We start from the raw sequence: 14713 nt of genomic DNA on the forward strand, positions 1-14713 counted from the left end.
ACATATATAGACCTTTCCATAGCCCTTGGATTTTTCAAAGAAATTTCCATACGCCCTTGGATTTTTCAACGACCTCACCATACGTCATTGGATCTTTCAACGACCTTTCCATACGTCCTTGGATTTTTCAAGTCTTCGCAGTAATTTACAAAAAATGTTTAATTTTGTTCGCTGAAAATGTCTCCGAAACAACAAATAAACCCTGATCTATTCGGACTACCTCGGCAGTTTCTACGAAGTTAATGACTGTACGATTGACCTAGAGCTTACGAATGAGAAAAAAAATAGTTCGATGCATTCGCATTTTTTCGGACAATCCTTGTTTTACAAACAGGTGAGGTGATCTGACTGCAGTTATCGGCATATATGGACATAGGACACAATTAGTTTTACTATATGTTCTCTACATTTGTTTCGCAGTTCTGACCTTTCCACTGTGTGACAATCAATACAAATCATACGTTAATCTAAAATATCTTCAAAGATGACTTTACGGTCAAGTTCTTGTCAAAGGTTGACCTGCTCTTTTTTAGATGCTATACTGTCAACATAGCAGCATGTAAACAGAACACAGATTTCACTTTCGGATCATCGACAAGGCCTTATTAATCACTGTGCACTGTCTCCGAAATACACACAGACAACAACACCCTGATCTCATATTATCAAGAAGAAACAGTTGCCTTTAAATCCCTGCCAAAAATGCATAAATAAAACTCTTCTATCACCATAAAATGAGAGAGGAAAAAATGTTCTATAAATAGACTAGAACTACATTCGTGGGTACTGAACTGGAAGTATTAATTGTGAACCGATTCCTGACAGGGTTAGACAATTTCACCTCCATGGACAAAACATCCATCCGTGATCAAATCCATGTCTCTTAAATACTGATGCAAAGGTTTAAGGAATTTCATCCATGAATAGGACAGATACAGGCTTTTAGCTCACACCACTGTAACACAAGCACAAGCCAATTCCAAATGGCCGAATTTCAAAAATGCACAAAACTTAAAGTTTAATTGTGATTTTGCTAATCAAGATAAACACTTCAAATAAACTGTAATTTGTTTTTAGTTCTAATACCAATCTGGAAATTACTAGAAATCAAACTTGACTGTTTAACGTTCTTAGAAAATTCAATTTTAAAAAATGATACATATTTTGATTTGAAAATTTAAATTTAACTTAAATTTTAATGAAAATTTAAAACCTGAAATTGACAAATTTTGTTCTATGGCAAAGTCTCTCCATTCCTTTGTCATGAACATCAATGGTTTTCCTTATCAGGTGTGAAGCAATTAAACCAGAGCTTGTCAATGAAAGGTAACACCTGAAATATGGTAGCATCTAAATACGCAAGCTAGGACTAACCAAGTACATGACATCATTTCCACCCATGAAGGGCAGGAGTCTTCGGAAGTCAGACTTCCAGCAGTATTGAAGAGTTGGTGAAGTTCTCTGAAACCAAGCTAGCATGCCTTCTCCAAGTTATATAAGTGAGATAGAGAGGATAATTCTTGTATTTTACATGCAGTTAGTGTCACTGAAACCATGAAAGGGTACAAGAAGAGGAAGACAACTTATTTTAAAACCTGGATATATTCCACATAACAAAGGAGTCACATATCTGACTGATGATACTCTACCAAGTTCCAGTGCTGCATCTGTTCCAGTGACCAGAGGAATTGATGCAGACAAGTTCTCTCTCATAGCAGTGACATAGCCGACAAATGGGGGTCTCAAGTCAGTTCAGGCACCAGACTGTAATGGCACACCTGGGTCTGCAAAAATTCTACGACCATCATCCAAAACAAAACTGGACCTGAAAGAGACACATTTGAATGAGCACGATGGAACACGTATGATCTGTATGAAAAAAATGTTGAAATGTGGAATGATATCATTCATCGCCATGGCAATCAAGTCAACATATGTGGCAGACCAGAGTTCCAAATTGCTAATGAAATAAAATGTTGACTTGCTTGGAAGCATACTATGATGTGTAAAAACTGCAGCTTTAAGTCACCAGAGTATACGTTGTATGATGAGATAAAAACAAATAAACCTGGGCCAAATCCTGCTGCTGTAAATATGATGTTTCAAGCTGGACTACAAGATACACCAATGGGCAACACCAGGGCTAGATACTTGCTTGCAGCCACTGACATTCCGCCACCTAGCAGAACATCTATGCAAAGGGCCTCCAACCTTGTAGGCAAAGCAACTGTGGAGCTCAATGAAATGGATATGATAGACAAGCTGAAACTAGTCAGACATGTTAATGTTATGCGTGGTGTTCAGCATCCTGAGCAAATAAATGTTGCTTTTGATGCAAGATACAATGCCATTAGCTTTGGACATGAAAAGAAACCTGGTCAAAGTTCATCACAAGATGTTGGAATTGCCTGCGAAACTGTTACAGAGAAGCAATACATTGTGGGAACTACAATAGAAAACAAGCTGTGTTGGACTGGAGCATGGCTGAAGGGGAAAGGTTTTGATGTGAAATGTCCAGGAGGCCATGTTGATTGCACAGCAAATCTGTCACCAGTTGCACCACATTCAGAGTATGAAATGGCAAGAGAAATGGGAAACAAGTTTGTGCTGCAAGAGATTATCATTAGACATCCAACAACAGATGGAGATGCACAGGCTGCTGCTGGCTTCCAAAATGCTTACACCATTCTGCATCCAATGTGGAAAGTAGAAAGACTGTCGGATCTCATCCATTTGGGTCGTTTACAGTTCAAACGGTGTAATTCTGCAATATTTAGTGAAAACATGTTTCCAGGAATAAGAACAAGAAAAGGAAAAAGGCTCAAACAGAAAATTGTCAGCCAAGACATTAAAGCACGTTTCGGTTTAATCTTCAAGCAAATGATGGAGGACAATAGTGGTGATGTTACAAAACTTAAATGTCAACTTGCCCAAGTATTGGATGGCACTCTGCGTTGTTATTCAGGGGACTGCTCCAAATGCCGGCATTATTCAAAGGTCTGTGGGGGAGGAAGTACTAACAGCTGGTGGATGCGATCAGCATACATGGGCCCTAATCAAATGACTCATCTCAACATACAGAAAATGATAAGAACATCCTGCTAGAAGTTCTGAAAATGAAACTTTCCTGTGATGTTGTAGAAAGACTGCGACTGAACACAAACACACAGAAATGTGAGATAGTGAACAGATCAGTCAGTGTTTCATTACCTAAAAATGCGAACTATTCCAGAAACTTTGAGGCAAGAGTGCATTCAACAATACACAGACTCAGTAACAGCCTGGGATCATCACTGAAAATAAAAGTGACACACTTGGGAGGTAAACTTTCAACAAGGACTCTGAGATCACTGGAGACAATGGATAAAGACTGCACTTACCATCAGTTGTATCAAAAGCATCACCAAACCAGGAAACGTATTCTAGCAAGACGAGGAAATATGATACAGGCCCATATGAGGTACAGGACACAGCAAGGCAATAGGAAGTCTGACTACTACAAAGGACTGCTAGATACCAAGGGCGATCACTCCTATGCAAAGGTTTAGCATGAGCCAATGGACACTGCAGACAGAAAAAGTTATCTTAATTCCATGTGCAAAATGAAAGTGCTCAAAGACACCAGGAAGAACACTTTGTACAGAAGGGAAAACTATAGTGGGGAAATCCGTAGGTAACACAACGCATGTTATGTGCAGTTGTGTTACTTACTACCACCTGACGAGACCTATGGAGAGGTCGAAACAGTTTTCTCTGAATATGAAGACAAATAAAGAAATTAGAAAGCAAAATAAATAATGATTAAAAAAATCAAAATTAAAATAACATGACATGACAAGACATGACTTACTAGACTAGCTCAATGAATGAATGAATGAATGAATGAAATGAAGGAAGGAAGGAAGGGAGGGAGGGAGGGAGGAATGTATTTAAGAAAGCACTGTCATACCAGCATGGTCTACTAAAATAAAGACCACACTCTTTCTTTTCACCTTGTTACTCAACACATCCATCCATCTATTCATCCATCCATCCTTCCTTCCTTCCTTCCATGCCAGACATAACTTGATATGGATGTGGGTGGGTGTAAAGGATATATCATGATACCTGAATTTATTTCAACTTTATCATGCAGTCTGGAGAGTCACCATGGCCAATGCAATGACCATAACCTTTGCAATACTGCCTATTATTGTTAATGGAATGACGCTCTAGAACCAGATGATCCACATTCACACACAAACTATTATGGCATAAATGGGATGCATCTAGCTCCTTTGGTATAGTCAGACTTCTCAACTTCACCATCAGTGCCAGTCTGTGAACATGTTTCTTCTTCCATGTGTTTGTCACGGAATCCTTATATGACAATAGGCCATATAAACCATTGGCTGTTACATTTCCTGTCCATATTTTACAAACACTATTATGTGCTATTACAGAATTCAATGAAAACAATCCTCCATTGCAACTTCTATATGGTGTAGGAATACATTGCTGCTAATAACAATGAGTGTCATCTCCAACAGATACCATTTCCGTGAATTTATAACGGAAAATTTATTTTTAATATTTTAAATTTGTTAAATTAATTTAAACAAAATTTAATTATTTTTTAAAATTTTAATTATATTTTCTGATTGCTACCGTCAATATACACATGGTGTGAAAATCTCATGTGTCTATCATTAATAATAAAAATTGCATAGCAATTTAAAGTTGAATCAATGCTGCCATGACAGGACATAGGACACAATTCATTTTACTATTTTATGTTCTCTACATTTGTTTTTCAGTACTGACCTTTCCACTGTGTGACAATCAGTACAAATTATATGTTCATCTAAAATACCTTCAAAGATGACTTTACGGTGAAGTTCTCGTCAAAGGTTGACCTGCTCTTTTCTTAGATGCTGGACTGTCAACATAGCAGCATGTAAACAGAACACAGATTTCACTTCCGGATCATCACCAAGGCCTTATTACTCACTGTGCACTGTCGCCGAAATACACACAGACAACAACACCCGGAGCTTATATTATGAAGAATAAACAGTTACCTTTAAATCCCTACCAAAAATGCATAAATAAAACTCTTCTATCACCACCAAAATGAGAGAGGAAAAAATGTTCTAACAATAGACTAGAACTACATTCGATATCAGATGCCGGTGTGCCGGAAAGTTCTTCAATCTGAGGAGACTACAGGCGAAGACGAAGTTAAATGAAATTACTGTTTTTGGTTACCAAGAGGATACCATCACCGTGAATGGCGAAAGCCACCTGGCATTGGACAAGATCACCTGTTTTGGCAGTAGCAGTCGCGTGCAGTCCAAATCGATGATGAGACAAATGCCAGAATTGCTAAAGCAAGCGTGGCCTGTGGCATCTTACGAGCAAATCTGTGGAGATAGAGGCGTCAGTCTACAGAACTCACGGTACTAATTCAGTTCCCATAGTAAACCTATGTAAACAATATGATATTTAAAATTCAACAACTTAAAGATTGTGAGTGCTCATAATCAAACCTACTTTTATAAGTATATATGAAACCTATATTGACCAGTATAGATGAAATCTGGATGTCAGTTTTTGTGTAGAGGAAAGGATATGAGCCGCGACATTTTCTGGACCTGTATATGTTTGAAACATGTGCTTTCAATTCTGCACCAAAGAGTCACGTGCTAATTTTAGTAATGAGTGTTCCAAACTCAAGACGGTTAAAGGACTGAAATTCCATCAATAAAACAATGTCATTTTCAATGGGCTTCCTGAGGAAACTGATGTGGATATGATTTCAAGACAGAGTCCCATATTCGAGGTTCTCACACAGGCAGGAAGATAGAAGAAATATCGCCTTGATGGTTAAATAATGACATATTTAGAACTTTAAAATCTCGGGAAAAACATACTATACCATTATTTATATATAGAGTATTGATCTACCTAAGTTTAGCCTGATAGTCATAAGTGAACTTTATTACTTAATCTTACATTAGCCAGCATAATTTCAGTTTATTTAATAACTTTAAGATATTTCAATGTATCTTACTAATTTAACATACATTCCACTCGAACGTAATAGTACTAATCTTTTAGTCATTTCACTTTTATTCTACATATACACTTTTAGTAATGTCATACTAGTATATATATATGTGTGTGTGTGTGTGTGTGTGTGTGTGTCTGTTGCAGGAGTGTAACGTTTTATCAATAAAGTAAGACGAAATCCCTGACAACATGAATTCAACTTATCGGTAATATAAATGAACACAAGGAGTAAAACGGTAAGCTGATATAATACAGATATATTACTACCTCCTAATATGTTTTTGGAATATGACCCTGTGTCATCGATAGGTTCCATGGTGTAATGGTTAGCACTCTGGACTCTGAATCCAGCAATCCGAGTTCAAATCTCGGTGGGACCTAAGTTTATCGTTTTAATCCTAAAAATACCTTTTCTTAAAGTTTTATGTCGAACAGAAGACAAATGTACAGTAGTAGAAGCGAATATGAGAGGATACATTGTATGTACCTATTTAACGACATACACTATTGCTTGGAAATGGGTTAGTCCGAAATATGAATCTAGTTCCGCAATAGAGATGCAACTTAGTGCCCCTTGCTGACAATTCAATAATGCGCACTTGAAAAGAGGAATCCCGCTAATTCTTTGCAACTATATTACGATTTTTAAAAAAAAGATATCTTGTAATTTCGACTTTGATTTATTAATTGCAATTAAAGAATTGCGCAACGTAAACACATTTCCTTTATGTCTTGATATTGGCTGCGGACCCTTACCTCTTCTCACTTTTCTAGGCGAGGAGTCAATTACACTGCACTATATGTGTTTTATTATGAATATATGCATATATTAGTCCATGTCGGATTTAAATAGCGAATCACTGTTCTATCACGTGACCTCTACCATGACGACACTGATACTGACCAGCCCTCGATACCTTAGAAAATGTATTCGTACATATTTATTATAAAAGTCACTAATGTGCAACGTATTAAGACGTACACTTTACGATCTGATTGTTGTTATATAAATATGATCATTTTCTTTTATAGTTGTTCTCTCGCTCTTTCTCTCTCTCTCTCTCTCTCTCTCTCTCTCTCTCTCTCTCTCTGTACTCAAATTTAATGCGTTATGTACACCGATTCAAAGCATAAACCTTCGTGATGGACACATTTTATATTGCGGACACCAAAAGTTGGTGTCCACAGGGTACTCACCGTTAAATTATTCCTCTGATTCACGTATATGATGGTGATAGGAAACGAATAAACCTGCATTGTGAAGCGTTTCCCGCCAAATGTGTGTATATTTATTTTTACTTTTCTATTCAGCAGCCAGTGTGTGCGAACCCGTCACACACATACATATTGCGGTTTGCGCGTGTCAGTGCCATTGGATACTGGAATCGCTCTCTTCCTATTGAGTATTATCGCCTAGCTCCTACTACCTCATGCACATGTTTTAGCAAAACAGTAAAGAATACGCATATACTACAACCTACTAATAACTTTTTAGAAGATGACCCGTTGTAACCGATAGGTTCCATGGTGTAATGGTTAGCACTCTGGACTTTGAATCCAGCAATCCGAGTTCAAATCTCGGTGGAACCTATGCTCTTTCATTTTATTGAATTACTTTTCTCAAAGTTTCATGTGGAACAGGAGGCGAATGTACAGAAGAAGAAGCGACTTACAGTCCCTTACTTACAACTCAGTAATTCGTACTTACAACTATATATTACGTAAATCCTATTCAACTACATTACGATTTTAACACTTAGAAATTTTGTAATTACGACTTTGTTTTCTTAATTGTTCACTTACCGTCAAAGGAGAAGGATAACCTAGAAATTGAATGCTATTCTTAGACGCTTACGTTGTCGGACCGCTCCAGTGGTCTAGTGGTTAGAGCGTCCGCCTCGGATGCGGGAGACCGTGGGTTGGATCCCGGGCCGAGTCATACCAAAGACTTACGAAAATGGTACTAACAGCTACCTCGCTAGGCGCACAGCATTAAGAGCTTAGTTTTAGGACTGTTCGGCCTGGTGTCAGGATAATGTGTCTGGGTGGGACATCATGCTACATGTCTGCAGCATGATACCCCAGTGCTAGACATCACTATAAACTGCCACATTGCAGGAATCGTAGCGATATGACTGAATTTGTTTTAAAGCTACGTTAAAAATCTAAATCGGACACACACACGTTGTCGGAAATATGGCAGGCATATATGGAGGGGGATTACCGAAATAATTATATGCGTGTATTTCCTAATCTTCCATGATGCATTATTGTAAATGGCTGCTTGCAAATGATACTTTCATAATTCTATCAATGTATATTGTATTTTCATTGATGCAAATTGTACGTAGCAGTTTGCAAGTGCTACTTTCCTTCTGCATTATTGTAAATGACTGCTTGCAAGTGCTACATTCATAATTCTAGTCAAGAATTTTCTAATTTTCATTGATGCAAGCTGTAAATGGTTGCTTGCAAGTTTTTCGATCTACTTTCCTTCTGCGTTATTGTATCTTGCGATTTGCCAACAACTGAATTGATTCCGTAGTTTGTCGTATGACAAACGCAATGTCACTTACTACAAACTTTGTATATTCTGTTTCTGAACTTTACAATTACATCATTCCAACTGCTGTTTTCATACAGATTTGGCCTTGCAACAATGTAAATACTAAGTTTTATCAGTATCGTCTTTGTTGTCCATCTTGTATCTCTAAATTTCTAAAGTTTATCCTTTACGGCAATCATTTTATGTCGATAACTCTTTCACTCCCCCTTTTTAAGGTGTACGTTAGCAACACAGGTTTAATCGTCTCTAAAACCATATGCTTTCTCGAAGATCTAAGCGATTTATAGCACCTTACGAAAACAAAAACGCATCCACAACAACAGGGTGGTCCATCTTTTTCAACCCCACTTTTGACGCACTGAAGTATTTACCTTCAAAGTTTAAGAAATCTACTTCTTAGTGTCATCTCTCATTACTTGGAAACATTAGTTATTTTAGCAAAGTAAGGATCAGAAATGACAATGATATATTCCCTCGTAATCTTCTTAACGAGTATTCATCGGACGAACCCTGGTTGTAAGGATTGTATTGTACGTCACCCATTTTGACGCACCTCACAGACGTCTTTCTTTTCCTGTGATAATATTGTACATAAGCTCCCTCGAAAATAAAATATACATATTCATCTGTGTGTGTGTGTTTGTTTGTGTGTATTACAGGAGTGTAACGTTTTATCAATAAAGTAAGACGAAATCTCTGACAACATGAATGCACCTTATCGGTAATATAAATGAACACAAGGGAGTCCAACGGTAAGCTGATATAATACTGATATATTACTACCTCCTAACATGTTTTTGGAATATGACCCTGTATCATCGATAGGTTCCATGGTGTAATGGTTAGCACTCTGGACTCTGGGGCTTCCGGTTATGACATCAGATGGAAAACACGTTTGATGATCGCTCCGTGAATTTTGAAGTTTTATTCCTTTAATAGACATTTTTTCTGTTTTAAGTTGTTACAGGTACGTTTATTAGATTCGTGTGATCGCATTCATATAGAAGTTAGATATATTTTGTGTGTGTGGATAACTTTATCCACCACACAAAATACTATTTTCTGTGACAATGAATTCAAAGCCTGGTCGTGCTGCACGTGCAGCACAGGGAGCGGACTCAAATTCTAATGACACCAGTGGAATAGCTAGCAATAAGAATGGCATGTCGAGTAACATCGATAGACAGACAAGAGCTTCTCGTCGTTTTGGGAAAGAATGTACCGTGGTGATTGATGTAAAGGATGTGAAGAAAATAAAGGCAAGTGATATTATTAGAAGTGTAGAAGAATTAACCGGAGATATGTCGGTCTATGCAGTTGTGCCCAAAGGTGCAAATTTGTATGAGTTCACACTACCGAGCAAGGAAGTAGCATATAATATCTTGTGTGGAATTGATATTGGAAGTGAACACTTTGATTGTACTCTCTTATATTCAGACACTATTATTGTGTCAATTCTTCATTTACCAGCATACATCACCGATGATGATATAACTATGAAGCTCGGTGAATACGGAGTAGAACTTCTTTCTCCCATTCAACGCAGATATTATCCTGGGACTAGTGTGGCTGATGGGACTCGTTATGGCAAATGTAAATTTCCACAGCAGGTAAAATCCTTGCCTTACAGTCTGAAATTTCAGACTGTCAATGGTCAGCAATACTTTAGAGTATTACACGATAACCAAGTTAAGGTATGCTCTAGATGTCTAGATCCGGGACATGTTATGAAAGACTGCCCTGATTTTGTATGCTACAAGTGTGGGGAGCAAGGCCATGTAGCAAAAAATTGCACAAGGCAAAGATGTGAAAGTTGTGGAAGTTTTCCTCTGATGTGTACATGCAGGATATGCGACAAATGCCACAAAGAGGCGCAAACATGTATGTGTTACAGAGAGGCCATTGCAGGCATTCATTCGCAAGTTGATGATGCTACGAGGGAAGACATATTGAAGTTACCGAGTGACGAAGATGATAAGGAAGAAATTGAGAATGCAAAACAAGATAACGAGAGTGGAGAAAGTGGGGAAGAAAATGAAAGAAGCGGAGTTCATACGACCAATGTAGAAATAGAATCTGAGGAGGAAGAAAACAACAATCATACAATTGGTGATTGATCGGGGACAGATTCAGATGATGACAGGAAGATGGCTGCAGAAGTTGTTGAAAGATCAAACGAATCACGTACGTGTCAAGAAAACGGTACTAATATCGAAAATTTCAAGGTAGAACAAAGGAGGAGGAGAAGGTTTAATCCAGTCCCTAACCTGAAAATGAATAGTATGCGACGAACACCTATTAGGAAATGATCAAACACTCAACATTTTTTAATACTTTCAATACACTCATCATAATCATGGCTTTAAATATTGTATCTCTAAATGTAAATGGCTTGCGTAATTTGAATAAACTAAAGTCTGTTTTAGAAATATTTAAAGAGAAAAGAGGCCATATTTTATTATTGCAAGAAACCTTTTGGGATGATGAGTTTGCTGAAAGTATTAGAGAAAATGAGATTTTAAATGGTGACATATTCTATAGTAATGCTGACAATAGGAGGGCAGGTGTTGCTGTTTTAGTAGTGAGAGAATTGAGAAATCAGGTGACACAAGAAATGATTGAAAAGGGTAGGATTTTACATCTTAAAATAGCTATTGATGATAAAGTGATTGATTTAATCAATATTTATGCTCCAAATGTTGTGAAGGAAAGGTATAACTTTTTCATGAAGCTAAAGACATATTTACATAACAGTACTAGTGATAGCACTATCCTGGCTGGTGATTTTAATACAGCTTTAGCAGGTATTGATCGACATAACAATGCCTTACATATTGATGATGTAGCAGTGCGTGAACTTTATAAAATTATTCATGATAGGAATATTACCGATTTATGGAGATCACGAAATCCTAGTACTCGTAGTTTCTCCAGAAAACAAGTTGTACTAGGCGAAATGAAGCAGAGTAGAATAGATTATTTTTTGATTTCCTCAAAATTGCATTCCAATGTGCAAAATATTTATTATACAGATACATCCTTTAGTGATCATTCTTTTGTATACCTTAAACTAAATACCTGCAAAGTGGAAACAGGGCCCGGATTATGGATACTAAATAACAATGTTCTTTTTGAGGAAGAATATGTACAAAGAGTGAAATCAATTCTTACCGAGGGAAAAACTGACGAAATGTATTTCAGTGAACCACTCATTTGGTGGGATAATGTAAAATACAAAATTAAAAAATTTTCCCAAGTATACTGTACAAGAAGAAATAAGGAAAGATTACAAGAATACTTTACATTGCAAAATAAATTAAAATCATTTTCAGAAAAAGTCGCAATTAAAGAATCATATGACATTAACAAATATGAAGAACTGAAACATCAGCTAAGTGACTATGAAACTGATTTTTGTCGGGGTGCTATATTGAGATCTAAGGCGAAATGGGCAATTGAAAGCGATAGAAATACTAAATACTTTCTAAATCTTGAGAAATATCGACACAACAAAAATGTAATCAATGAATTGATTGATGATGATGGTGTAATTATTTCAAATACAACCGGAATCTTAGATGAAATGCATCAGTTTTATAATCATTAATATTCTTCGGTAACTGTTGATGATAATTGTACTGATTCACTTTTAAATTTTGTAAACTGTTCTGTATCTGATGAGGATAAAGATATGTGTGATGCCATAATAACAGTTGATGAAATACATACAGCTATAAAAGGGATGGCTAAAAATTAAAGCCCCGGCCCGGACGGATTGACAGTAGAGTGGTATTGTAAATTTTATGATTGTATATATGATATTCTGTTGCACATCTTTCAGAGTGTTAAGAATGACAATATTATGTCGAGATCAATGAGATTTGGGGTTATATCACTTATTTATAAAAATAAGGGGGATAATAGAAGGTTGCAAAATTGGCGCCCTATCAGTTTACTTAATGTAGATTATAAAATTTTGGCAAGGATTTTGTCTACACGTTTAAAAATGGTATTACCCAAAATTATTTCTCAAACTCAGACATGTTGTATAGTTGGGAGAGATATTGCTGATACTATAGTCACTGTAAGAGATATTATAGATATAGTTGAGAGAGACAATCTTGAGGGATATATCTTAAAAATTGATCAAGAAAAAGCGTTTGACAGTTTGCCACTCATATTTGATTTCTGTTTTACGAAAGTTCGGGTTTGGTGACAATTTTATTCAGTGGATAAAGATATTTTATAGTGAAATTAAAAGTAGTGTTAAATGCAATGGTCATCTAACGAAACCCTTTTAATTAAAAATTCAGTCAGACAAGGTTGTCCTATATCAGCAATGTTATATGTATTAGCAGCAGAACCCTTAGGACTCGCTATCAAAGCAAATCCCACTATCAAAGGTATTCCACTCCCACTGTCTAGTAATACAAGTAAAGTCTTTCAACATGCAGATGATACAACCTTGACATTAGCGGATACACAATCCATTAATCAATCTTTTAATGTACTTGACTTGTATTGTAAAGGATCTGGTGCAAAGGTGAACAAGGAAAAGACAGAATTTCTGTGTATTGGATCTGGTAAATTTACTGATGATTACTGCAAACAATTACAAATTCAAATGTGTCATCAAGTCATCTTAATTTTGGGAGCATATGTTGGAAAATGTGCAAAGTTATGTGAGCAACTTAACTGGAATGATAGATTGTCTAAAATTAAAAACTTATTGCAACTGTGGTCAGAGATATTTGACAATACAAGGAAAAGTAACAGTTGTTAACAACTTATTAGTTTCTAGAGTATTGTACATAGTGTCAGTTCAGCCTCTTCCTGATATGATTGCTGATGAATTGAAGCAATTATTTCTCAGATTTATCTAGTCAGGAAAGTCCCATTTGGTTCACTATTATACAATAATTGGTGATAAGCGAAATGGCGGACTACAGTTAACTGATATAAAGATGAAAATGTATGCATTCAGACTAAAATTTTTAAAAAGATACTTTGATGTGAATTGCCATGCTATGTGGAAAAATACCTTTGATCACTTTTTATCTACTGTTCTGAACATGAGGTTGACCAAAGAGTTGTTTCTCATGTCTTTAAATAAGCAACAATTGAATACCCTACCTATATTTTACAGAGAAATGTTTCAGGCATGGGAAAAACTTAGAAATAATATCGATACAAATATTGATGTGAGGAATGTTTTTGAACAACCTCTCTTTTTAAATCCTAATATTACATGTGCTGGTAAAACGTTGTTTTACGCAGAATTTATAGAAGCAGGAATTGTTCGTGTTCAGGATATTACATATGAATTTGTACCTGGAATACTACCTTATAGAGCTATTCAAGAAATGATATACAAATCAAATTCTGAGATCAAAACAGATAAGATAAAAAAAGACTATAATTGCATAATAGAAAGTATACCATTAGGCTGGAGAAATATTGTTGCAACAGAGTCAAAACCCACTGTAATCAATGGGAGAAATAATATGTTTCTCAGAGTTGATACAAAATTATATGACCTCTGTTTATGTACAACACAACTATTTTACAAGCTTTTATGTACGTTGATTTTTCAAGAACCAGCTTCTGTTTCCTTTTGGAGTAAGATATTTAGTTTGGAAAAGCATAAATACTGGAAATTGATACACCTACCATTCAAGACCCCAGATTGTATAGATTTGGATTACAGAATAATGCACAATCGAATATTTACAAAAGAGAGACTAAAATACTATGGCAAAATTGATAATGACTTATGTCCAGCGTGCCAGTTGGAAACAGAGGATTTATTTCACATGTTTTTGAAATGTCCTGAATTAAGCTCTTTTAAGAATTATATTGTATATATAGTTGAGATTCTTTTTAAAAATTGTAGAGCTGGTGTTCTCAATAGCACTTCTTTTGAACAAATGCTCATGATAGGATATAACAAAGAAACAAAATCAGTAAATAGTTATTTTTTGAACTACATTCTGAGCATTGCTCGATTGTGCATTTACAAAAGAAGAAACATTATGTCGTTATTAGGGAAACAAATAGACATCGAAAGATTGTTCCAATATTTGACTAGAAAATATA

General features: G+C 36.1%; 2 non-coding genes across 2 annotated transcripts; both read left to right on the forward strand.

Annotated features, from left to right (window-relative positions):
* Positions 1 to 6359: 6359 nt before the first annotated feature.
* On the forward strand, positions 6360 to 6431 carry Trnaq-cug (transfer RNA glutamine (anticodon CUG)). The gene has a single exon. It is a non-coding gene; the product is annotated as a tRNA-Gln (tRNA).
* A 1138-nt stretch (positions 6432 to 7569) lies between these two features.
* Trnaq-uug (transfer RNA glutamine (anticodon UUG)) lies at positions 7570 to 7641 on the forward strand. The gene has a single exon. It is a non-coding gene; the product is annotated as a tRNA-Gln (tRNA).
* The last annotated feature ends 7072 nt before the right edge of the window (positions 7642 to 14713 follow it).

The sequence above is a fragment of the Sinohyriopsis cumingii genome, chromosome 17, assembly GCF_028554795.1.
Source record: "Sinohyriopsis cumingii isolate HCF-2022 chromosome 17, ASM2855479v2, whole genome shotgun sequence".
Classification (NCBI taxonomy): domain Eukaryota; kingdom Metazoa; phylum Mollusca; class Bivalvia; order Unionida; family Unionidae; genus Sinohyriopsis; species Sinohyriopsis cumingii.